The following is a 24428-nucleotide window of genomic DNA, read 5'->3' as shown; positions in this document are numbered from 1 at the left end:
AATTACTCAGAGAAAGAGAGCCGATATGGGCACTGCTCAGTGTTGTGTGCATGACAGACATTGCTAATCAAGCATAACTCACTCACTTTGAATCTGGATTCAGCTTCAGAATCCTTCTCAATACATTGTTCTAGGCAGCCACCGTTATTGAATTGGGTATTGGGTGAGAGTCAACTGGCTTGTGATCCATTCTTCTCTTTGTTGTTCAGTAACGAAGTTGTGTCCAACTCTTTGTGACCCATGGACTGCAGCACACCAGGCTTCTCTGTCCTTCACTATCTCCCGGAGCTTGCTCAAGCTCACGTCCATTGAGTCGGTGATGCCATCCAACCATCTCATCCTTTGCTGGCCCCTCCTGCCCTCAGTCTTTCCCAGCATCTTTCCCAGGGTTATTTTCAGTGAGTCGGCTCTTCGCATCAGGTGGCCAAAGTATTGGAGCTTCAGCTTCAGCATCAGTCCTTCCAGTGACTATTCAGGACTTATTTCCTTTAAGATTGACTGGTTGGATCTCCTTGCTGTCCAAGGGACTCTCAAGAGTCTTCTCCAACACCAGAGTTCGAAAGCATTCTAATCTTTAAGGCAGTCTAAAGGCCACTGAGATAGAGGGAGGGGACTCATTGTGTTGAGTTACTGTGTCTGTATGTTTAGTGGAAGTGCTCGAAAGTAACACTGCTTTTGGGGAAACCCCCTAAGATCACTCCTCATGACATCTTCATGCTTCCCCTGCTCTCTCAAGGCTCCTTTCTGCCCGTGTTTTAAAGGATTCTTCTTCCTCTCTTTCCCACAGAAGTAGTTGTAGGAGTCAGCTCTCATCCTTTATAAGGTCTTTGTTTTTGCCTGTTCTCCCACTTAGAGAGTTAATTGAAGCGGTCAACTCCCAAATCTTTATCTTCGGGTATGTGTTTTTTTCCACAGTCTCCCCTTCTTCCTTTGGCACTGGAGTGCCAGGATAACCTGAGCCTACTTTATCTTCCTTACTCCATCCCCAGCCCCCACTCCTTGCCTCCAGAGCCTCTGCTGGGAGCATCTGGGTCCACTCACATGGAGTCAGCTTTGGGACATCCTGCCCCCATGCCTCTCTTCTCTGCTTTGTCACATCCTATCCAGCATCTGAGTCTCAGCTGAACTGTCACTTCACCTGGGAAGTCATCCCCAACTTCTTTATGATTTCCAAAGAGATCCAGGGACCGAGATTCTTACTATCTTACTCTTTCAGTCATTCGGTAAATAGCTACTAACTGCCTCCTAAGGATCTGCAGTGGATAAGATGCAAACCTGTCCTCAAGGAGCCTGGAGTCTGGCCACGCTTCTGCTGCTAGTTGTTCTTGTTCATATGTCACACCTCTGCCATTAGACCAAACCCCTCATGGCCACTGTGTCCCCACGGTCCTGTGTATGTACCAGATGCTCCACATATCCTGGAGTGGACTGAAAGGTGGCCTCTCTCAAGTTTGATGAAAATGTAGTCCTTAGGGCAGCTCAGAAAGGGTGGAGGGCTGGAGAAGAGGGAACTTGGAACACGGAGGCTGGACCCCAGAGCATTGGGAGTCGGGGTAGGGATGGACGCCTCGAATGGAAAGCAGTTGTGGTTCAAACGTGTTAAGGACATGGTCTGGGTTTGCATTCCAGATTTTCTGCTTAATAACTAAGAAACTTTGGCAAGTAACTTAACACATTATTGACCAGGGGATTTTTCAGAAACTTGTGGCTGATGATTTGTTATGTAAGTGAATATTGTTACATTTCCAATGAATAACATTTGGGTAACAAATGTTACATCTCTGGTCAATAAATTGTTAATTTCTCTGTGCCTCAGTTTTCTCATCTGCACAATGCGTCTTAAAATGTCACCCTTATAGAGTGGTTATGAGGTTTAAATAAGTAAGTGGGTTTACATGAAAATAAAGCGCTGAATACAATGCTTGGTCTACACATTGGCTATTACTTAGACTTTCCTGACAGTGGGATTTACTGGGGATTTTTAAAGTAACTTTCTGTAAACAAAGTGCATATTATTTATGTAATCTGAAAAAACAGACAATAAAACTATTTTTTAAGAGACAAGGAAAGAGTCTGGTGGGTAAGGGGGTCACAGTCATCCCTGCTAGCTCCTGCTCCTTGCCCCATGTGTAGATTTCTTGGTGCTCTGCGTGTCGGGGAGGTAAGTTTCAATCCCGCCACCCTGCCTGTTCTCTTTGGTCCCTCCTTGTCCTAAGAGTTTCACAGTGTGAGGCTCCAGCCTTCCTGGATGCGGTCATGGTTTGCTCCCAAGAGTCGTTTGTTCTCAGAACTTGCTTGGAGAACAGAAATGAACTCACCCAAGGGTTCCCTTGCAGAGAGGATTTGCTGAGCAGTGCAGTGGCAGGGATTCCTCAGGACTGGGCAGAGATCTCCAAAAGTGGGAAGGTATATGCAGTGCTGAGCGGAGGAAGGAGGGAGGGCCAGACTGCGTTTGCAAAAGCAGGAGCCAAGTCTACACATTTTATGAAGTGTTTTATGGTGAAGCTGTAATTGGAACCCTGCTATTTAGCAAGAATTATGAGGTGTGATGGTCTTAACGCTGAGAGTCCTGTGGGAACCTGAGAGAAACTGGCAGGGGAAACAGAGAAGTAGGCATCGTGGAGTGGGTTGCTTGGATTCCTCACGCTGCTTAAATCTGCCTATTTATTATTTTTAAAATTATTGCCATTCATTTTTTACTCTGGGACACTCAAAACTCAACTTAAAGACAAACCAGAGATATTTGTCAGTTACCTGCTGTCTCTCTGAAATAGAGTTGCTAAGCCTCATTGAGTTGTTCAATTCTCTTACTACCTTCTAGAGAAAAAAAGTGCCTCTGGGTCACTTCCAGCTCAGAGGGCAGGGGAATGGGATTCAATCAGAGTGCTCAGGATCCAGAAGCCCTTGCCATATAAAGAGGGCGGTTGTCAGGCCCACAGTTGATCCCGCTCATCATTGCCCCATCCTAATGTCTTAGTCCCCCGAGCTGTGGCTCAGTGGTAAAGAATCTGCCTGCTAATGCAGGAGACTCGGGTTCGATCCCTGGGTTGGGAAGACCCCCTGGAGAAGGAAATGGCTACCCACTCCAGTATTTCTTGCCTGGAGATTTCCATGGATGGGAGCCTGGTGGGCCTACAGTCCATGGGGTCACAAAAAGTCAGACACTACCGAGCACGCACCCACAAGCTGAGGGAAGGGTCTCGCATTCCTTTGGAAATTCACAACCTGCAGGCTGCCTGAAGAAGGGATGTGGTCTCATCTTTGCCTCTTTTACCACGTGAAGAATGTCGGCCACGACTCAGGCTTTTGGAGCCATGCCGTGTCCAGGACAACAATCTTCAGTGGTTGGAGAAGGAACAGAGATTGTTCACCAGGGTCCGTGAGTAAAGGCTTCAGGGGTCTTGGGTTGCAAGGAGAATGTTTCTGTGTGTGCATTTTCAGGGGGAAACGCCTTCAATCACATCAACCGGGATTTACCTGTCTGTGTGACGGTGAGGAAATCCTCCTTGCTGTTTTCCGAATTTACCACCTCGCTCCTGCCTCCGGGCCTTGGCACTTACTGTTTTTACTCTCAGAATACATTTCCCAGGATTTCCACATGGCCACCCTGACTTTCTTCAAGTCACTGATCAAATGTGCCTTCCTGACCCACTTATATAAAATAGTCCTCCGTCACTCTCTGTCACATTGCATCACTCCATTGTTTTTCCACAGTACTTTGTGGTACATACACCATATGACATTATTTGTTTATGATGTCTCTCTGCGGTGTTCACTGTTCTTTCTGTGGTATGTAGAATAGTGTGAAGACCAGAGTAGATGCTCAGTAATGGATGAGCAGATGCTCAGTACCATCTGAATGGATGAGTGAATGAGCAAATTAATATCTTTGATTATATTTGGGTCTCAGATGTAAAATGTATTTTTTTTTAATGATAGAAGATGGAAGTCTGAGTTCTTTTTTAAAAATTTTTTATTGAAATATAGTTGATCTACAGTTGTGTGCTGGTTTCAGTTTCAGATTCAGGGAAAAGCAGTTCAGTTACACACACATATTTAAAAATATATATATCCTTTTTTTTTAGCATTTGTCTCCATTATAGGAGACATTGAGTCTCCTCCATTATTACACTGAGTTATTACAATAATATTACATTATTACATTGAGTCTCTTCCATTATTATAAGACATTGAGTATAGTTCCCTGTACTATACTGTAAGTCCCCTTTGGCCATCCATTCTATCCACAGTAGTGTGTAGATCCCAATCCCAAACCCCTAATTTGTCCCTTTCCTGCTTCCCGAACAACCACAAGTCTGCCTTCCATGTCCATGAGTCTATCTCTGTCCCACAAATAAATTCACCTGCATCACTTTTCTAAACTCCACACACAAGCAATACCACACAATCCGTCCCTAGCTGTCTGTCCCACCCCCGCCTCCAGCACTCAGCACACACACACCGCATCTTCTCCATCCATCCATCCATCTATCCATCCATCCATCAACACCCAGGCTGCCTTCCTGTGCTGGCCACTGCAGACAGTGCCGCTGTGAACACTGGGGTCTGAGTTATTAGTGGGGCTGCTTCTCAGCCACGTACCTTGTGTCTCAAGCATCTCATCTGCTATGAAATACACATGGGCGCTGCAATGGACGTGTCTGTGTGTGTATGTGTCTCCAAATGAGGTGGTCAGATATTGGTGCACAGTTATTATTATTATTATTAATTGTTATATTCTGGAGGGGCAGATAATGGGTTCCCCCCTTTGAAAATGGGTTTCCCCTCTTTGAAATGACATTGTAGACACATTGGCATGGTTTTTGTGACTTACCTGAGCCTTTACAATCTGTCAGAGCAGGGCAATGATGAAAGTCTCATTTGCAAGCTCCAGCCCCATCCTAGAATCATTATTAACATTTTCTGGGGGAGATGTCCCAGGGGTTGACCTGAACTGACCAGGACCAGTTTGGGGCTAGTATTTTCTCATACATGAACTCCTGTGTGAATGGGATACAACAGCCTCTGTTATTGACCAAAGGGAAGTGGAACTAAGACTAGGAAAGGAGATTCTGCATTTTCCTCTAATTTTATTTTTTAAAAATAAAAAAGAATTAAAATATTTATTTACTTACTTTTGGCTGTGCTAGGCCTCTGTTGCTGCATGAGGGCTTTCCCTAGTTGCAGCGAGCTGGGGCTCTTCGTATCTGTGCGTGGGCTTCTCCTTGCGGTGGTTTCTCTTGTGGAGCCTGGGCTCTAGGCACATGGGCTTCAGAAGCTGTGGCGCACGGGCTTAGTTGCCCCATGGCAAGTGGAATCCTCCTGGACCAGGGATTGCATCTGTGTCCCCAGCAATTGGCAGGTGGCTTCTTAACTGCTGGACCATCAGAGAAGCCCCATTTTCTTCTAATTTTAAAGAAGAAATTAAAAGGTACCCACTTTTCCAGGAAGTATATTCCTTCTGGTCTCTTCTGGACAGATTATTTGTTTTGTTTTTGGGGCATAAACCTCAGAATCATTTTGGACAGAAGATTGTCTTTTGTCAGTATCTGTATGGGGTGAGCTTGGAAGTAAATTCAGCACACAGGCTTATGACCTCCCTGACAACTCCTCTCTAAAGGACAGCTTCTAAGATTTGTGTTTTAAAAAGATAATACTTTCCTGTATTAAAAAAAATATTTTGTCCTCTTCCAGGCATTTTAGATGGCTTATTCACCATTCTTCAAAATAAATTTTAACTATAGACCATGGACACGTGTATAGCATTGTTTCAAAAGTCAGAACCTAAAAAAAAAAAGCCTAGCAAAGATATGTATGCACACACTCATCTCTGAAACCCTCTTCCATTCCCAGAATTAACCCCTGAGAGCATTTTTTACTTCTTTTTCCAGAATTTTTCTCCATGCATTGTAAGTGTACATGTGAGTATACAATTTTTATATACTTATATCCTGTATATTTTTCCAAATAGTGATACATCATTCTTTAAAACAGATGCAGTCTTTCGTTGCATCAAAGTGTATCAGAATTTATTCAGCCATTCCATATTGATGGAGTTTAGGTTATTCCTCAGATTTTACTATTATAAACAATTCTGCAAAGACTATACATCTTTGTGCATAGGCATACATGCTTCTCTAGGACAGATATTAAGGGAAAAAATTTCCAGGGGATCAAAGAGCATTGCATACTTTTAATTTTGATAGAAACTACAACATTAACCCTCCTTCTACCCCACCTTACCAATCTAGACGTCCATGTTTAATTTCCTACATCCTTGCGAATCCTAGATGTTATAACTTTAAACTATTTTGTCAATTTAATGTGCAAAAATTGCCCTTTTCCTTTGCTTTGCTCTGATTTCCAAGGTATTTGAGAATCTGTCTGTCGCTTGTGATGCTCCCAGCATTGCTGGGTTTTTAACTTTATTTTCAAACATTTTCTTTAATAAGACTATCCCAGAAATGCCTCTCTTCCAGGACTAACACACAGTTGGTAGTTAAAATATTGAAATCTTTCACAAAAACAAACAACTTTTACCGTATGTGTGTTGATAGTGATATGAAAGTGACTTGGAGGGATAAAGCATTTTCTAATCTGGAAATCAGTATGGAATCACAGCTTCTGGTTATGTTATATGTTCTCAGTAACTCTGAAAACACAGAATCCTATGGAAAGAAATATATTGGGGTACATAGTTGGGTTATAATCGTACTTTTAAAGCTAATATTAGAGGACTGAGGCCACCTCTGTCACTGATGTGGCCTGTGACTAGTTAATAGACCAGGAGATGAAACAATAAAAACAAGTGAACACTGAAATACTTTCATGCTTGTTGGTAGAGTGCCCTGACCTTTAGTTCCTGTTCCCTCACCCCATGCCATGGACCTGCCTGGGAGGCAGCAATGAAGAGGTTAATATGCAGGCTAGGGGTGCGGGAGACCCTTGAAACCCTGCTTTGTCACAGTCCCAGCCTCTGTTCAGATGGTTTGGTGCCCCGATGTACTATTTAAACAATATTTAGACAATCCTCTCCCCTACCCGCAACCACGTGTGCTCCACTTACCTGTGTTTTAAGACATTTGGCGGTTTCTGGCTTCTGAGAGAGCCACTGGAACATACTGCTGGCTTGCTTCTTGAATGGGTCCCTGTTTTGTTTGCTGGTTTTCCAGGATTACGCTTGCATAATTTCCTTGTGCCCTTAGCCTGCACACCATAATCCCAGAGGGCACACCAGGGAAATAAGATGCCCCTTATGTAACTTGTTATGTAAGAGTCCAGAGATCCGAGTCTCACTGCAGAGTGTCTACCACGTTTCCCAAGACTCTTGTCTCAAAGTTCCTTTTGACAGGGGTTTATGTTGTCTCTTTCAGTCAATTGAATTCTTTCAAAAGCATTGTGTTATTTCAGAAATAGCTGACAGGAAGGGAGAAGAAAGGACAGTACTGCTATTCTGTGTCAGATGCTTAGCGGAAGTTATTATATCTAATTTAATCTTCTCTGCAATCCTCTTTCCTTCTAAACAGACCCAGGCTTTCAGGGACAAAAGCGAATAGCTGAGACTCTTGGCTGGAGATACCAGCTCTGGGCTATACGTCAGACCCAGGTTCTGTGTATGGAATGAGCCTCTGTGAGTGTGTGAGTGTGTGTGTGTGAGTGTTTGAGTGTGTGTGAGTGTGTGTGTGTGTGTGTGTGTGTGTGTGTGATGGGGCATGAGTAAATCAGAATCATGCTAGACCACTCTTGTTTCATGTCCTGTTTTCTTGAAGCCAAACTTTGCCTACTGACTTAAGGCTGATAGGAAGCTCAGACCGTTCTGAGCGCTTTCAGTGGCCTGGGGGCCAGGCTGAGGCCAGCTCTTTGATCTCTGTGCCATAGATACCCTCCCTGGGCCTGGCTGTGCCCAGAGGGACTGGAGGCTGGCACTTTGGCTCCCTCATGCCCATCCCCTTCGTCTTTACCTCAGAGCTATGGCAGGCCCCAAAGCAGCAGGTCCCATGTAACATGCTTGCCCATCACAAGCTGGGTTTCCCTGCTTCTTCTCCCTCTGCGCAGGGAGAGTGGAGAGGCGATCTCACCAGGGTGAGTGTTTGCAGTGACCAATCTCACCAAGCCTCAAAGAAAAAGCTTAACCAGGAAGCCTGAGGAAATGGGGTTCTGGTTGCTTAACTTTTAGGGTCACTGGGAGATGAAAGTAGAGGGGTTTCTCAGCAAGTATATTTTTGGTAATTCTTAGTTGTAATCCTTACATTAAGAAAGTAATAAAAGGCAGCCAGGTAATCGAGACTTATATATCATCTCAAGCTAAGAAAAGGGATAGGGGTTTAGGGCTTCAAGAGGAGAAAGGCAGTTCACAGGAAGAGAACAAGGGCAGACATTTGGTAGATAAATGTTTGCCCTGCCATGCTGGTAAGTCTCTCAGATGAAAAAGTTACATCTGGTAATAGTTTTCTTCCAGAAATACAGACCTCCTTTCTAAATTCTTTTAGACAGTTAAGAGGAAGGTAAAAAGGTCTTCCCAGGTGGCACAGTGGTAAAGAATCTGCCTGCCAATGCAGAGTGTACAAGAGACACGGATTCAGCCCCTGGGTTGGGAAGATACCCTGGAATGGGAAATGGGAACCCACTGCAGTATTTTTGCCTGGGAAATTTCCATGGACAGAGGAGACTGGTGGACTCTAGTCCATAGGGTTGCAAAGAGTCAAACATGACTGAGAGACTGATCACAGTCAAAAAGCTTTACTGAGTCTGCTGGATCTTGATTGACTTCAACTCAAGACAGTCCTCAAGCCAAAGAGGTTTATTTTGGGGTTGGCATGTTCTGCTCCCCTTCAATGTCCTGTGGGTGGATGGATCCAGTTGGATGAGATTTCATGGAATCCCTGCCTCAGCAAAAGCAAAGACCTCTTTGACTCATCCTTTGCTAGAGAAGGATCCTAATTTATAATCCTTTCTCCCTGCGTGGAGACTACCTGTTTACCTATGTTAATTGCTAGATAACCATATGCTCTAACAGAAGGAGGTCAGTTTTCTCCCCAGCAAATTTTTCCCCCCTTAAGTGTGGCAAAAATAAAGGGCTTGAGAAATGGCTAAGACACCACTTTTTAATTACAACTGCCTCTGAATTACCACCTGAGAAACCAGTACTCTACTGGGCCTTGTCACAAGTGGAAAACAGGATAATCCCCAAAGAACTACTCTCTAGAGAGCAGAGATACAGTTAGGCAGATTCCTTTTTCAGAGAAAGGAAAATAACCTGTTGGTTGTGTTCCTGTCCTAATCTGATCTTCTGAAGAACTCTACATCTGGTTCCCTCATCTCATAGAGCCCCATGTAGACCTGGGTCCTAGCCTCTGCCATCTGCTACTCAATAGCTATGTAACTTTGGGCAGGTAAGTCTCCATGGGCAAAATAATTGTCTGTTTCAAAAGATTGTTTTGTTTTAGTTGCAAGTGATACATGCCTGACTTAATCTGACTTTAACACGTGAATGTATTGGCTTATTAGCTGAAAAGTCCAGGGGTAGCTTCAGGCAGTGCTGGATCCAGAAGCTAAAATCCTATCATTAGGACTTGTTCTTTTTCCATCTTTCTTTGTCTTCAAACACAGATGGTTCATTTCCATGTAGGGTCTTGTTAGCTCTGGACTTACATCCTAGCAGCTCAGAAACCTCTGCAAAAGAAAAAAAGCTTTTCCTTCTCACAATTTCCAATTTCAGTCTTAGGACTGAAACTTACATTCCCGCCTCTGAATCTCTGTTGTCCTGAGGATGGAGTATCTTGTTTGTCAGGCCTATGGTGGGCGATGGGTCAGCTCCACCCAAACCACAGGGTCACTAAAGGAGGTGTCCTAAGGGAAGTTAAAACGGCAGAACCAAGAAAGTATTATATGGATACTAGGTAGGCGAGAGCAACAGGTTTGCAGAGTAGGGGCTAAAAGAGGGATCAGCAATTTTTTTCTGTAAAGGGCCAGATAACAAACATCATAGGGTTTCTGCTTCAACTCCTCAACTCTGCCCTTGTGGTGCAAAAGCAACCATAGGTAAATGATGGACCTAGCTATGTTCTGATAAAACTTTACAAAAACAGGCAGTGGGCTGGGTTTGGTCAATGGCTAGAGTTTGGTGATCCCTGATCTAAAGGAATGCACAGGATCTTCTCCCATATATTCCAAATGACATCTGCACATACAAAGTAATTAACAGATACTGGCTATTATTATCATTTAGGCTGTAAGTAAAGATAATAGCAATGATAACATTGACAATAATTATAAGAACACTAATTGGATAATGAGGCGTAATGCATTGTGAGTAATATGTCAGCCCTGTGTTCCAGGACTGTTTCTACCCTGTTGGTGGGGCTTCCACTCCACCTACTCAAAGAGCTGGAAGGCACCACAGAGTGTCCAATGCAAATGTCTCCTTTTATCCATGAGTCTTAGGCTAAGACCAGGGGCAACTCATGTACAAGTTCATATAGCAAACTGGTGGCATTTTTGGAACTTGCAGCTGTTACCTCTGGCTCCTCTCCTTCAGTCCTGAAAGACTCCACCCTATAGACATGTGGTGTACACCTAGTACATTTTAAAATAGAAATAGAGTCAGATGATAAGTATTCATTGATTTTGAATCCAAACTGAGTAGTGTAGTGACTTCGTATCAGTACAGCTCTTGGCACATTCTTGAGCCAATGGAAAGACCTTCTTCTGGACCAGTATATTTTTATAACCCAGGAGAACTGCCTGCTGTTGGGATGACTGAGATGTCTATTTTTCACGATTACTGAACACTTCTTGCTGCTTTTGAAAACAGTGAATAAAATGAATAGTTACTCATTGCCTTACTTATTTCCCTCTTTGTCACTGTTTCTATTGGCTTGGCATGCTGGTAGCCATCCAAACAGCTAGTTTCCAGTTTGGCTATATGCTGATGAAAGGCTTCCCCTCAAATCCCCCATCAGCATGTACAGAGACCCATGTGCACTAAGAGGGTCGACTTGGGGTGCTGGAGAAGACTCTTGAGAGTCCCTTGGACTGCAAGGAGATCAAACCGGTCTATCCTAAAGGAAACCAACCCTTGAATATTCATTGGAAGGACTGATGCTGAAGCTCAATACTTTGGCCACCTGATGTGAAGAGCTGGCTCATTGGAAAGAGTTTGATGTTGGGAAAGACTGAAGGCAATAGGAAAAGGGGGCAGCAGAGGATAAGATGGTTAGATAGCATCACCAACTCAATAGACATGAATCTGAGAAAACTCTGGGATATAGTGAAGGACAGGGAAGCCTAGTGTATTGCAGCCCATGGGGTCACAAAGACTCAAACATGGTTTAGTGACTGAATGACAACAAAAGAGGGTCATACCCTTTGGGCAGAGTCTTCATGATTAGCAAAGCCCTCTGTGGGGTTTGGTTAACCAATAAACAGCCCCACAGTGATCCAAGAGATGGATATTGTAGACCCAAAGCTCTGTAGCTTCTCTTTTTTCCCACAAATTTATTTCTGATCGTTATTACTCAGGCTTATAAATCAGTTAGTTTACATAAATCAACAAAAAGAAATTTTTCATGAATCAAAAATAAGCCATAGACTCCTCTAATCTCAAGTACTACAGGGACCTCAGTAAACACAACGGAACATTTGGGATTTGGTTTATCATTCCTCTAAGGCAAGGGTCAGCAAACTTTTTCTGTAAAGATCAGATGGTAAATATTTTATGCTTTGTGATCCATTTGGTGGGCTATGATTTGCTGACTCCTGCTCTAAACTCTAGTTAGTTACAAAAAGCAGAGCAAAAGGTATTTGCATGTGCTGCCCAGTTTCTCAAATGCAGTCTTTAAAAACTCGAGCTTTAGAGTTAGACAGATGTATGTTTAGCTCTGTGGTTCTGCTGCTTTGTGGGTGAATTTAGGCATGTTAGTTTTCTTGCCTATGAAATGGGAATATTAGCAGTCTTCCCTTAATGACTCATGAAGATCAAGCAAAGAAAGTCACTTGCCCCAGAGTTGGTGTGCTGTCTAAATTATACTAGTACAACTTGCACAGTTAGCGATAACCAAGACCAATGGGTAAAAGGAACTATTTGGTAGGTGCAATTGAGGAATTGACCTATCTGGTTACCTTCAGAGAAAATTAGGTGGGGAATGCCAAGAAACCTATTTTCATCATCATCTTCTAAGGGAGGACTCTGTGACTAGATCAGATTTGCTTTGCACTGTTGCTAGGAGGCTAGTGCTCACTCATGACAGACCATGTTCCTTTCTCTGACAAATGAATCCTTACATCATTCAGAGGAAAATCTCAAGTTAAAAATCTCATTTCTGAACACTTACTTCAGTCATAGAGTTAAGGCAAGTGGCCTGCTTTAGGTCTGGATCATCAACATGGTCTGAGAACAGGTGGGAGGAGGGACTACCGCCATGGGAGCTCTGGGACCTTGTTAATTACTTCCCAGTGACTTCATTGTGCTGCCTTGATTTTGCAACCCTTGTTGCCATGGCTGAAGCCTGAAAGAATTTGGCCTGAAGCCACCTATATGCTCAACATACTGGGGAATGTAGCTTTCAATAACTAAATATTATATTTATTTCAGAAGAATTATGAGCTATGAGGTTGAAGTTGGGTGTGTTGGTTAAGACTGGAGAATGAAAAGTTCACTTCCGAATGGCAAAGTAAAAGAAAGCGCAAAATAGTAATCTCTTTTTCTTACACACACACACACACACACACACACACCACATAACATCACATCACACCACACTCTACTTAGAACAATTGGAAGTCAGGTCTATGATTCAGTAAGTAAAGGAATATCTAAGGATGATATTCTCATTTGAAAGTTCCAGGTTTTTGCAGCTGCCATTTTTACGGAAAAAAGGAAGAGGTTTTGAGTAAACACAGATCAGGCTGTGATTTCCAGCTCTGTCCTTTCCTAGCTATTTGACAGCAGGCAAATTGCTTAATCTTGTTTACTCATCTGTAAAATAACTTAACAATCACTTCTCACATTGTACAAAACGTCTGTCTTAAAAGATGCTGCAAGTAACGGACTGTACAGACTGGAGTCCAGATTACCAAATCTGCACACCCCGCCCCTCACTGTAGACTTGTTTTAAAAAAAAAAAAAGGCTGAAGTCATTCTCAGCATTTTAGCACATCCTGAGTCATTGCTCTAGAGGGTTCTAATCCTGGGGCCATGATAACAAGGAGACCTGCTGGAAAGACATTGTAAAACCTACTCCACCCTCCATAGCCAGCTGGCCTGACTTTTTAGTTGTTCTTCCTTCCATTGTCTCTACCTGCTCTCAGGGAAGGTGAGGGCACAGGTCACTTGCTTTTCACTCTTGTGCCCTGGGAAACTGTGTTCAAAGTTGTAAATTGTGTGACATCTTTAATAACAACATGATTGACTCTGAATCACACTCCTGGCCAATAAATACTCAGTCCTTGCTTGGAGATTTCGTTTATACACACAGGAAAAGTCCTCATCTATACAGAACTGCAGAGGACAGGGATTGCTAACTTAACAGGAGCCAGGCAGGTGTATAAATGAAGTCAGGAGGTGGTTTATGCTCCTGTTAACATTTCTTTCAGGAAAAACAGCAATGTAAGTTTTTGTTGTATCTGACACTTGGCCTCGGCATCAGGGAGCAATAGGGACTGGTGGGAACTGTGGCAGAGTAGAAAATTTGTGTCTGTCTAAAGGACAATCACTTCTCAGTTCTAGTTACCACTCAGGAATGAAGTTGGAGGATACCTAGATTTTTCTAGTACTCTAAGAGATGAGAGAAATCTGAATTTTGACATGAAATCTATTAGCTTTTAAACATTGTTCAATAATTGAAATTTTAAAAAGTAGTAACAGCAACTGTGTGTTACTCTTGTGTTATAAGCCCTTCCATAGACTGAAAGGAAGAATTGGTGGGGAAAAAATGAAGTTGGGGTAAAGATAGTTGTGTGGACTAACACCTCAAAAAATGGTATATGGTATTTCTTGCAATACTCTCCAAGTGGAAAATCTAGCCTATTTCATTTAAGCTTTGTCATATTCCTCAGACTTTACTTACAAAGGCAGGAAAGTGGTCAAACACCTTTGGTACTTTAGATCCAAACAAAGAGCATTGATGTTTAGTTAACAAAAATGTAAATGGTTAACAATTTACTGGCATTTATCACTGCAAATTAAAAGAGATTTTTAGGATTAATTCTCAACTTGTTACCTTTAACATTGCTAAAATTACTTCTGGCTGAACTTAGCCCAAAATCAAAGGAATATTTGCCTAAAGGAGTGAATGGGTTCTGTGACTTCTCTCCCATTATTTTTGGTGTAAATACATAAGAATATTTTCTTAGTGGCTGAGAAAGACCTCTTTGGAAGTACTTGTTATACTGTGTAGGGATGGGGAAGAGACCCACTAAAAGGAGCATGCTTGAAGAACAACAGCTGGGCAGCTGTTGGGCAATCCATCAAGCTTGTGTTTTGCTCAATGGCCTATGGTAACTGAGAGTGAGGAATATGGAAGAGTATGAGGAGGAAGGACAAAGATGCTTACAATGAACTTTTATTGTATGTTGCTAGGTGGTGTGTGATGTAAAACCTTGTTTCCCCATACTCTGTATTGCACTGTGAAGTTAGGTCTGTTCTCAAGTGAGGGACAATGGGCCAAGTGTCAGCAGAATGTGACCCTAGGGCACATGGGCTGGGTAGAGGAAGGAGGCGAAGTTGCCCATGGCAAGGAAGCCTGCCACTTCTGTATTAGCTCGAAGCCCTAGGATGTCCTAGAGTCCAGCGAACTGATTTCAAGGAACACTGTAGATCTTATCCAACCCCTATTATATTTTATCCTAGCACTTAATTTGATCTGCTAGTTTTCACTCAACACCTATTAGGTGCCTGGCATTGTGCATGCCATCGTATAGTGGATTCAAGGAAAGATAAGACATGATCCTTGTTTTGATGTCATGATTTAAGAGCCAACCAGATAAGTCCTTGATGTGGAAATAAAGCACACTCAGAAATAAATGAAAGATGTTAACGGTTTGAGCACGACTGAACCTTTCTTCCCAAGCACCTGGGATGAAGAACTTTCACTTCAGTTGTGGAGTGAAATGGTGTTGATGGTCCAATGGCCAACATACCAGACCCCTTCCAGGGATATTGGAAGAGCTGTGACTGGAATGATTCTAGAGTGCATAAAAAGTCAAGGTATGACTGCTTTCAGTAATTAGAGGCCCTGGTTGCTTTCGGCAGGTCATCAGATGTTAGTTCGAGCTTCCGGCCGACTTCAAGGCTGAGGAGTTTTGTATATTCTTTCCTCGTGCTTTGTTTGTGCTTCTCTCCAAATCCATATCCATAGGAAGAGCCTCTTATTTTGTGCCTGATCTGAGGAAGCTCCTGCTGCTTGGTGACAAAATCACTTCCTAGATCCTAAAGACTTGGGTCCCCCTGGTACCTGCAAATCATTAGTCTCTTAATGAAATCTTGTATGCTTAGTCATTCAGTCATGTCCGACTCTTTTGACCCCATGGACTGTAGCTCACCAGGCTCCTCTGTCCATGGGGATTCTCCAATCAACACTGGAGTGGGCTACCATGCCCTCCAGGGGATCTTCCCAATTCAGGGATCAAACCCAGGTCCCCTGCATTGCAGGCAGATTCTTAACCAGCTCAGCTACCAGGGAAGCTCCAATGAAATCTGAATAAGCACCTAATAAATATTGGGTCCAGGAGTAGATATGGGCCCTTCCCTCACAGAGTTTAAAGCCTAATGCGGAAGACATTCAGACATTAAGGAGGCAATTTGAATATGATAAAGTATGAAGTGCAGGCTGTTACAGGCATAAAAAGTAGATTGGGACTCAAGAAAGGGTTATTCAGAGAAACAACATCAAAGAGTTGTTTGTCAACAAAATGTTAAGATTTTAGGTTTAATATAAGAAGTAATATAGTCCTAGAACACCATGAACTACATCTAGTTATTAAAAGTGGCGGCGGTGCGGGGGAGAATGGATCATAAAAATGGATGTATTCCACTTGTGGGCTTTGCCGAATTTACGTAGACCACCGTGAACCAATCTATCTCAATAAGTTACCAGTTTGAGAAATGCACATTCTTCTCTTAAGAAGGAATTTTCCTGCTGATTGAATGGCTCTGTTTATCACTTGTAAAATAAACATATAAGACTAGTTAAGAGAAGATTGGACAGTCAATCTGGTGGAATTAACAGGGACTGAATATCTAGTTGACAGATTCAGTTCAGTTCAGTCGCTCAGTTGTGTCTGACTCTTTGTGACCCCATGGACCGCAGCACACCAGGCTTCCCTGTTCATCACCAACTCCCGGAGCTTGCTCAAACTCATGTCCATTGAGTCAGTGATGCCATCCAACCATCTCATCCTCTGTTGTCCCCTTCTCCTCCTGCCTTCAATCTTTCCCAGCATCAGGGTCTTTTGCAATGAGCCAGTTCTTCACATCAAGTGGCCAAAGTATTGGAATTTCAGCTTCAGCATCAGTCCTTCCAATGAATATTCAGGACTGATTTCCTTTAGGATTAACTGGTTTGATCTCCTTGCAGTCATTTGCAACTCCTTGAAGTTGACAGATTAATAGCCATATATTTAGCAGCTCATTAGAAGGAACCAAGGTAAGAAAAAACACAAGTCATCTAGGAGGCCCTGAAATGCTTCCTTTGGTGTGTTAACCTAAAACAATGAAGCAGCCAGTTATTTTTTTACTAGCAAAACGGGTTTACTTAGGAGCAGTGGAGAACTGAAATTTGGGACATGCAACTGTAATGAAACATGTATAGATCTGGTTAAAAAAAAAAAAAGAAGAAGAAGAGACTGTTATAGAGGAGAAGGGGAAGTTGGGAGCGACTGCTATAAACCTAAAGTCCTTTGGAGAAAACTTCAAGTTCAGCTCTAGTGGCTTCTCATTGGCTGAGTTGTGACAGTCTCTCATTGACTTAACTTTTGCCAGGAAACCAGAAATCTTTGTTTCTCCTGATCAGGGTAGTGTCTCTCCCTGCTGGAGATGCCAGGTATGTCTCTTCCTGTTGGTTGTGCATGAGAAGTCTCTCTTCTGGTCCCCTCACCCCACTGTAGTGAGTTTCCTTTTATTAATTTTCACAGGGGATTGGTGCCATTTAGAGATAGGATGATGACCAGTCTTTGAAACAGGCTAGTGGTTAAGGAAAGATGGTGCTTTAACCTATGTTTATCTAGAGCTTCCCTCACTAGTGGAAGAAGGGAGGAAGGGTGATGTTGAAGAGTTTTGCCCTACATCACAGGAAGGAAGGCTGAGAGGCAAGTATTTGAGCCAACTGCCTCTCTGAACAGAACTCTAGAAGGAGAGGAGTGGATATTGATCAGAAACTTTCAGTGTCTGCCACCTTGCCTCTTAAGCTTACTATAAATGTCAAATAAGACACTTAGTCTACAGTCTGGGGCTATATTACTTTTCTATTGTTGCTATAATAAATTACTACAAATTAAGTGTTTTAAAGGCTTTCCAGGTGGTGCTAGTGGTAAAGAACCTGCCTGTCAATGCAGAAGGTGTAAGAAATATGTGTTCGATTCCTGAGTCGGGAAGATCCCCTGGAGGAGGGCATGGCAACCCACTCTAGTATTCTTGCCTGGAGAACCCATGGACAGAGGAGCCTGGCAGGCTATGGTCCATGGGGTCACGAAGAGTCGGACATGGCTGAAGCGACTTAGCACACACACACAGCCTAAAATCAAGCTGTCAGCGAGACTGTTTCTTTCTGAAGGCTATAAAGACGAGCTTGTTTTTTTGCCTTTACCAGCTTCCAGAAGCTGTCCACGCATCCCTTGACTCACGGCCAATGATGTTAGATCAAGTCTTTCTCATGTTGTCATTTCTCTAATTCTCTCTCTCCTGCCTCCTTCTACTTATAAGAGCACTTGTGATGATATGGGTCTCACTTCGATAATCCAGAATAAACTCCATCTCAAGGTCAGTTAATGAGTAACCTTAATTCCCCTTTGCCATGTAACTGACATTCTCACGGGTCCTGGGAATTAGGGCATGGACGTTTTGGGAGAGTGGGCATGATTCTGTATCCGTACTATTATGCTGGTACACAATAAAAGTCAATCAATGGTCCCTGTTGATTATCAGTACTCCTGATCTGTTCTTTCTCAAGTGTAAGGTTAGCTACTGGCCTTCATTCTTCAAATGCAGGACCAAAGCCTCAGCTCTGGTAGACTTTAGAAAGCCTACACTTGACAGACTCAGAAGGCAGGGATGTGGCCAGACCCCACCTGGAGGGTTGTGTCTGGCCTAGGAGGTACATTGTAAGTGGATGTAAGTGGTCTAAAGTGCTGCAACCAGGGTGGTCAGGAACTTGAGGGAGAGAAAAATATGGGAAAGCTGGTAGGTGGAGAAGGAATTAAACTTCATGTATTACAAGCGTGTCACGAATAAGAGCATGCACCTGACACATGTAGAGCTGGGTTCCCATTCCAGCTCAGTCACTCACCAGCTGCCCAGCTTTGAACAAATGACTTCCCCTCTCTGATCTTCAGTTTTTCATCTATGAAAAGGAATAATAATAATATCTATGTCATGAAAGTGTTTGAAGTGGTCAGTGAGATAATGCGTGTGAAATGTATAGTATGTTGCCTGGTGCTAACTGTTATTATTATTAACTGATTCCATGGGGTAGAAAAATAACCAGTGAGTAGAAGCCACAGGGAAAATTTAGTTTCATCATAAAGGAGGAGCTTTGTAATATTCAAAGCTGTCCAGTGGCAAGACGGTGAGATGTGTGAAATCATAAGCTCCCCTTCACCGCACTGGTTCAGATTTTGACTGGACAACAGCCCGTGGATTGATAACAGAAAAGCCACCTGGATGCTTTCTAAAAAGTCCAGAGGTCTAAGACTCACCTGATGTGCTGAACTGGGATAGTCAGGGATGGGGCTTAGAGATCTGTGTTTTGTTTTTTTTGTTTTTTTTTTAAAATAGCACCCAGGAGCATTGATTGTCTGAGACAGGTGACAAAATGATGGGTTCCCTGAGTTCACATTGCCTTTTCCCTCCACTAGGGTCAAATTCTTCTCTCTGCTTTCCTTCTCCGGGAGCTAGAATCTCATGTCCCATAAGTTGCTAGTGCCTGGGCAGAGAGGGAAATATTTTTGTGTCCATCACTCTGCAGACATCCCTAGAGAGGATGTAGCCAAAGGACCCTAGGCTTAAATACAGAGTACAACACAGGATTTCATTCTGCTGCAAGACCACCTGGTTCAAGCCCCAGCTCAGCTGCTTCTGAACTTGTGCGAGCTTCAGAATCTCCATGTCTGAGATGGAATAACTCCTTCCCAGTAGAGGACGTCATAAAGGAATAAGTTAATAGATGTGCAAATATTTTGTAAACTATGCAAATGTTAGGTTGTTACAATTTTTAATTTATTTATTTTGGCTGCACAGGTCTTCATTGCTGCTGCTGGGCTTTCCTTAGCTGTGGCGAGCCGAGGGCCACCCTGTGGTTGTGGCTCTCGGGCTCTAGAGTGCGGCTCTATAGCTGTGGCTGCTCGAGTTTAGTTGCTCTGCGGAATGTGGGATCCTCCTGGACCAGGGATCGAACCCATGTCCCCGGCCTTGGCAGGCAGATTCTTAACTGCTGGACTACCAGGGAAGGCCTTATTAAGTTATTATTAACTTATGTGTTTATAAGTTCAGTGGATAAAATGTTAGTTATTATTTATAATTCAAAAGAAGAATGAAAAGAGAAGAGCCTACAAGGAACATTCCCTTGGAAGAAAATCTGTGTGAGTACTTTGCAGTTATGGGCATGCAGAGGCAGATAAAGACCGGGAATTTCTTTCTTGGGGCCCATGAGACCACTCTTGGGTTAACCTGGGTTACCCAGAAACCCCACCAATTTCGTCTCGTCTGAAGAAGACCTTTGCCGCTGTTGTTGCCGTTCAGTCACTCAGTCGTGTCTGACTCTCTGCGGCCCCATGAACTGTAGCCCACCAGGCTCCTCTGTCCATGGAATTCTCCAGGTGAGAACACTGGAGATGGTTGCCATTTCCTTCTCCAGATCTTCTTAAAGTGTTTCTTCAAGTCTAAGGGGCACACAAAAAAGCACATAGACTTTAAATCACCAGCTTAATTAATTTTTGTAAATTGAACACATACATGAAACTAGCCTCCAAATCAAAAAGGAAAGTAGAAAAAGAAAATTGGTAGCCTTAAGAAACCCTGCTGAGGCCACAGAATTTTGAACACAGTGACTTCAGAACTGACTGGGGCAAAATTCACATCCAGTGTTCTGGCCTCCCCTCCTTTTATATGGCTTCTAAATGTGGTTCTGGTCAGGACTTGTGTCTAGGGATTTTTCACCAGCAAGCCCTGTTCTTTGGGAGAGATCTGAAAAGATCCTTCACACTGAGGTGTCAGTGAATACCTTTCCTTGGATTTCTGTGTTTCACCTGGTCTCCTGCAGGGAAATAAAGGGGCAGGTCCTTCTTGAGGAGGACTTTCAAGGCCTCTGGGAGCCAGGAGTGGGTAATTTTGAAGAGTGGTGGAGAAACCTTAAAGAAATCCTAAAGTGTCACCCAAAAAAGCACAATGTGACCTTTCGATTCCCTGCCCTTGGAGACCTGATCTTTTACATGGTCATGATGGCGACTTGCCTTCTTGCTCATTCCTGACACCACGTTTCAAGATTGGCTGCCTGGAAAGAAAAGGTACACAGCCAGACCACTCTGTTCACAGAAGACTGCAAAGCAATGGTGAGGTGTGACCACAACGCCCAGAAAGTCTTAGCTACTGGATGCCTCACCCAGTTTCTACTGGTGCCTGAGTGCGATGCAGCTCATTAAGCTACTTAGTCAACATGTCAGCCACTCCCGTGTCTGGGGGACTGATTGGGAAGGCCCAGTGTGGGAAGCTTCTGGGGCCAAAGGAGGAACTTCCCAGGCCTCCGGGCCAAATCCAGAGCTGTGTTAATAAAGGGAGTGCCTTGAAGTCAGAGTCCCATTGGGAAAGGAATAAATGTCCAGGCTCTTTGGTTGAAGGATCACATTTTCAAGAATCCAGATTTAGGGATGTTGATCTTGGCATTGGAGTCCTGAGAAATGGAATATTTCCTGCCATATCAGTAAACAAGGATGTCACAGTCACTAGCAATTGCAGCCACCACTAATGGTAAGGCAGTGAACCCTGAGGAAACTCAGGAAAGAAAGAATGCCTGCTACCTAGCAGCCATCAGACTGTAGCCACTCCCTACTGTAAGCCCTGGAAAAACTCAGGATGTGAAAAATGCCAGAAACCAGCCCCAGATAGCTGAGGTGCATGTCAAAGGAATGATTTTACTGAGCCCAGACTCTCACATCTTCCCAAACATAGAAAAGCTCTTGTTGTTTAGTTGCTAAGTTGTGTTGGACTCTTTGTGATCCCATGGACCGCAGCACACCAGGTTCCTCTGTCCCCCCGTAACTCCTAGAGTTTGCTTAAATTCATGTTTATTGAGTTAGTGATGCTATCTAACCATCTTATCCTCTTCCGCCCCCTTCTTCTCCTGCCCTCAATCTTTCCCAGCATCAGGGTCTTTTCTAATGAGTCAGCTCTTTGCATCAGGTGGCCAAAGTATTGGAGTTTCAGCCTCAGTATCAGTCCTTCCAAAGGATAGTCAGTTCTTCCAATGAATGTTCCAATGATTTCCTTTAGGATTGACTGGTTTGATCTCCTTGCTGTCCAAGGGACTCTCAAGAGTCTTCTCCAGCACCACAGTTCAAAAACATCAATTTGAAAAATGCTAAATTTCTTAATTTGAGTTATCTGGCTTCTTTTAACTAGTAGTAATCTTTCGATGTTCAGACTACCTGCCCTTTGTTGCAAAACTTCTGTACAAGCTGGCTCCTCCCTCGTCTTCTCAGCAGTGCTCTCAGGGTTACTTGAGGTGCTGTCTCCCAGCCTTAAGTTCTAAAAATTCCCACCAAATAAAACATAACTCTCAACTTTGAGCTTCTGAATATTTTTTAAGTCCACAATCCTAATGTATCTTCCTGTGTCCTCATCAGTTTTCCCTGAAGGCCTCATTAGCTGAGGTTCATGGCTCCACATTCCCAGAGAATGCTGGAAACAGTGAGGCCACCACGCTTGGGTAAGGCAACTGGATCAAAACCACCAGCAAGGAAAGGCTAGCCCTTGAGTGGTGCTGACCTGCCCTTCTTACCTCCCACTGGTTTTTCTAATGTATTTGTACTTTTGTTCTCTTTTCTCTCCTAATCACAGATTTCTTAGTCTTTTAGAACACTACCATCTAGAATGGAGTATCACACAGAACCTGTGATTAGAACATATTTTTTTGTCTAGTCACCCATCCATTCATTCATTTCTAAACATATATTGACCGAGTGTCTACTATATGCCATGAACCACACTGAGTATGGGGAAGACAGAATCAAGTAAGTCAAGATCTTGCCTTAAAGAATTCTATTCTAGTGGGGGAAAAGACAAGTAAATTGTGATAAATACCTTGAGAGAGGTAAGCTGCAGGAAGAACATCCAAAAAGCAAACCCGGGAGTCAACAAAGACTTCCCGAGGGAAGTCATAACTGAATTGAATTTTGAAGAGGAAATAAAGATTAGTCTACAAAGGCTGGGTCAGAGGGTGTGGGGAAGAGGGCACTTTAGCAGAAGAGACAGTTTGCCTCAAGGCAAACTAATTGGGGCTAGGTTCCCTGTGGCTCAAACCTGGAGCCAATGCCCCATGAATTGCCTCTTTTTATCGGACTAATATGAAGTTTTCAAATTTATTTTCATATTGTTCAGTGAACCAGAGCCAGAGGGAGTGGCATTTACTTCAGAATCAACACGCCTCTGGGGATTGGGCTGGCCAGCGTGTTCCTAGGCCATGGCTCAATCTTTATTTTTAGAAGGAGTTCCCAGTTTGGGAAGATCAAACACCTCCACCCCAGTCTGTCACTTGGGCCTGGAGATTCACTGCTCCTTGGTGTCTTATTTCTGTTTTGGGTGATGGTCCTTTCTGGAGATGGGTGATTCCATTGGGTCGAGGCTGACTCAAGTCTCTACCGTGGGGAGGACCTCACAAAACTCCAGAGGTTTTATACTTATGGGTGCTCTCCTGATGCTCCTCCAGAGGTGGTCCAGGCCAATTCACAGTATGGAGCTTACAGCCCTGGGAACTTCCGAGGCTCCCACCTACTTGGGCCTCCTTCTGGTACTTTCTTTTTGTAAAAAAGCACAAATACCATTTGTTGCTATAGCGACGTACTAAAACTCACTGGTAGCTAAGCTATTTGAGTGGTCATTTTGTACCATTTTAGGCATTTAAGACAAGGAAAGGAAGCTAAAATAGAATGTTGATTTTGCGTTAAATACTGTTGGTGCTTTCATAAGTACCATCTATTTTCTTTGGCTCCAAAATCACAGTGGACGGTGAATGCTGCCATGAAATTAAAAGACGTTTGCTCCTTGCAAGAAAAGCTATGACAAACCTGGACAGTGTATTAAAAGGCAGAGACATCACTTTGCCAACAAAGGTCTATATAGTCAAAGCTACAGTTTTTTCAGCAGTCATGTTTCATTGGAAGGACTGATGTTGAAGCTGAAATTCCAATACTTTGGCCACGTGATGCAAAGAACTGACTCACTGGAAAAGACCCTGATGCTGGGAAAGATTGAGGGCAGGAAGAGAAGGGGACGACAGCAGATGAGATGGTTGGATGGCATCATCGACTTGATGGACATGGGTTTGGGTGGACTCCAGGAGTTGGTGATGGACAGGGAGGCCTGGCCTGCTGCTGTTCATGGGGTCACAAAGAGTTGGACATGACTGAGGGACTAAACTGAACTGAACTGAACTGTACAGATGTGAGAGTTGGATCATAAAGAAGGCTGAGTACCAAAGAACTGATGCTTTCAAACTGTGGTGTTGGAGAAGATTCGTGAGAGTCCCTTGGACAGCAAGGAGATCAAACCAGTCAATCCTAAAGGAAATCAACCCTGAATACTCTCTGGAAGGACTAATGCTAAAGCTGAAGCTCCAATACTTTGGCTGCCTGATGTGAAGAGCTGGTTCATTGGAAAAGACCCTGATGCTGGGAAAGAGTTTAAGGCAGAAGAAGAAGGGGACAACAGAGGATGAAATGGTGTGGCATCATCGACTTGATGGACATGGGTTTGGGTGGACTCCGGGAGTTGGTGATGGACAGGGAGTCCTGGCGTGCTGCTGTTCATGGGGTCACAGAGAATCGGACACGACTGAGCGACTGAATAACAACAAAAATCTTACTGAAGGTTCTATAATGACCCAGTGAGTTGAATGTTATTGTTTTAGAGATGAAATGAATGCCTTGTCCCAGCCATAACTGGAAAAGGTAGATTTTAACCAAGAATCTGATGACCATGTAATTATGAATTTGCATTCTGCCAA

At 43.4% G+C, this 24428-nt stretch overlaps 1 protein-coding gene across 1 annotated transcript in view; it reads left to right on the top strand.

Moving 5' to 3' along the window:
* The first annotated feature begins 2066 nt into the window (after nt 1-2066).
* Nucleotides 2067-24428, top strand: part of SLC1A2 (solute carrier family 1 member 2) — an 88196-nt gene continuing 65834 nt past the window's right edge. Inside the window, exon 1 of the mRNA XM_061151924.1 lies at nt 2067-2161. The gene's annotated coding sequence lies outside the window, so the exon portion shown is untranslated. The remainder of the gene's footprint in view (nt 2162-24428) is intronic.

This window comes from Dama dama, chromosome 1, assembly GCF_033118175.1.
Source record: "Dama dama isolate Ldn47 chromosome 1, ASM3311817v1, whole genome shotgun sequence".
NCBI lineage: Eukaryota > Metazoa > Chordata > Mammalia > Artiodactyla > Cervidae > Dama > Dama dama.
The sequence above is the reverse complement of the archived record's forward strand: the minus strand, read 5'-3'. Positions and strand labels throughout refer to the sequence as shown.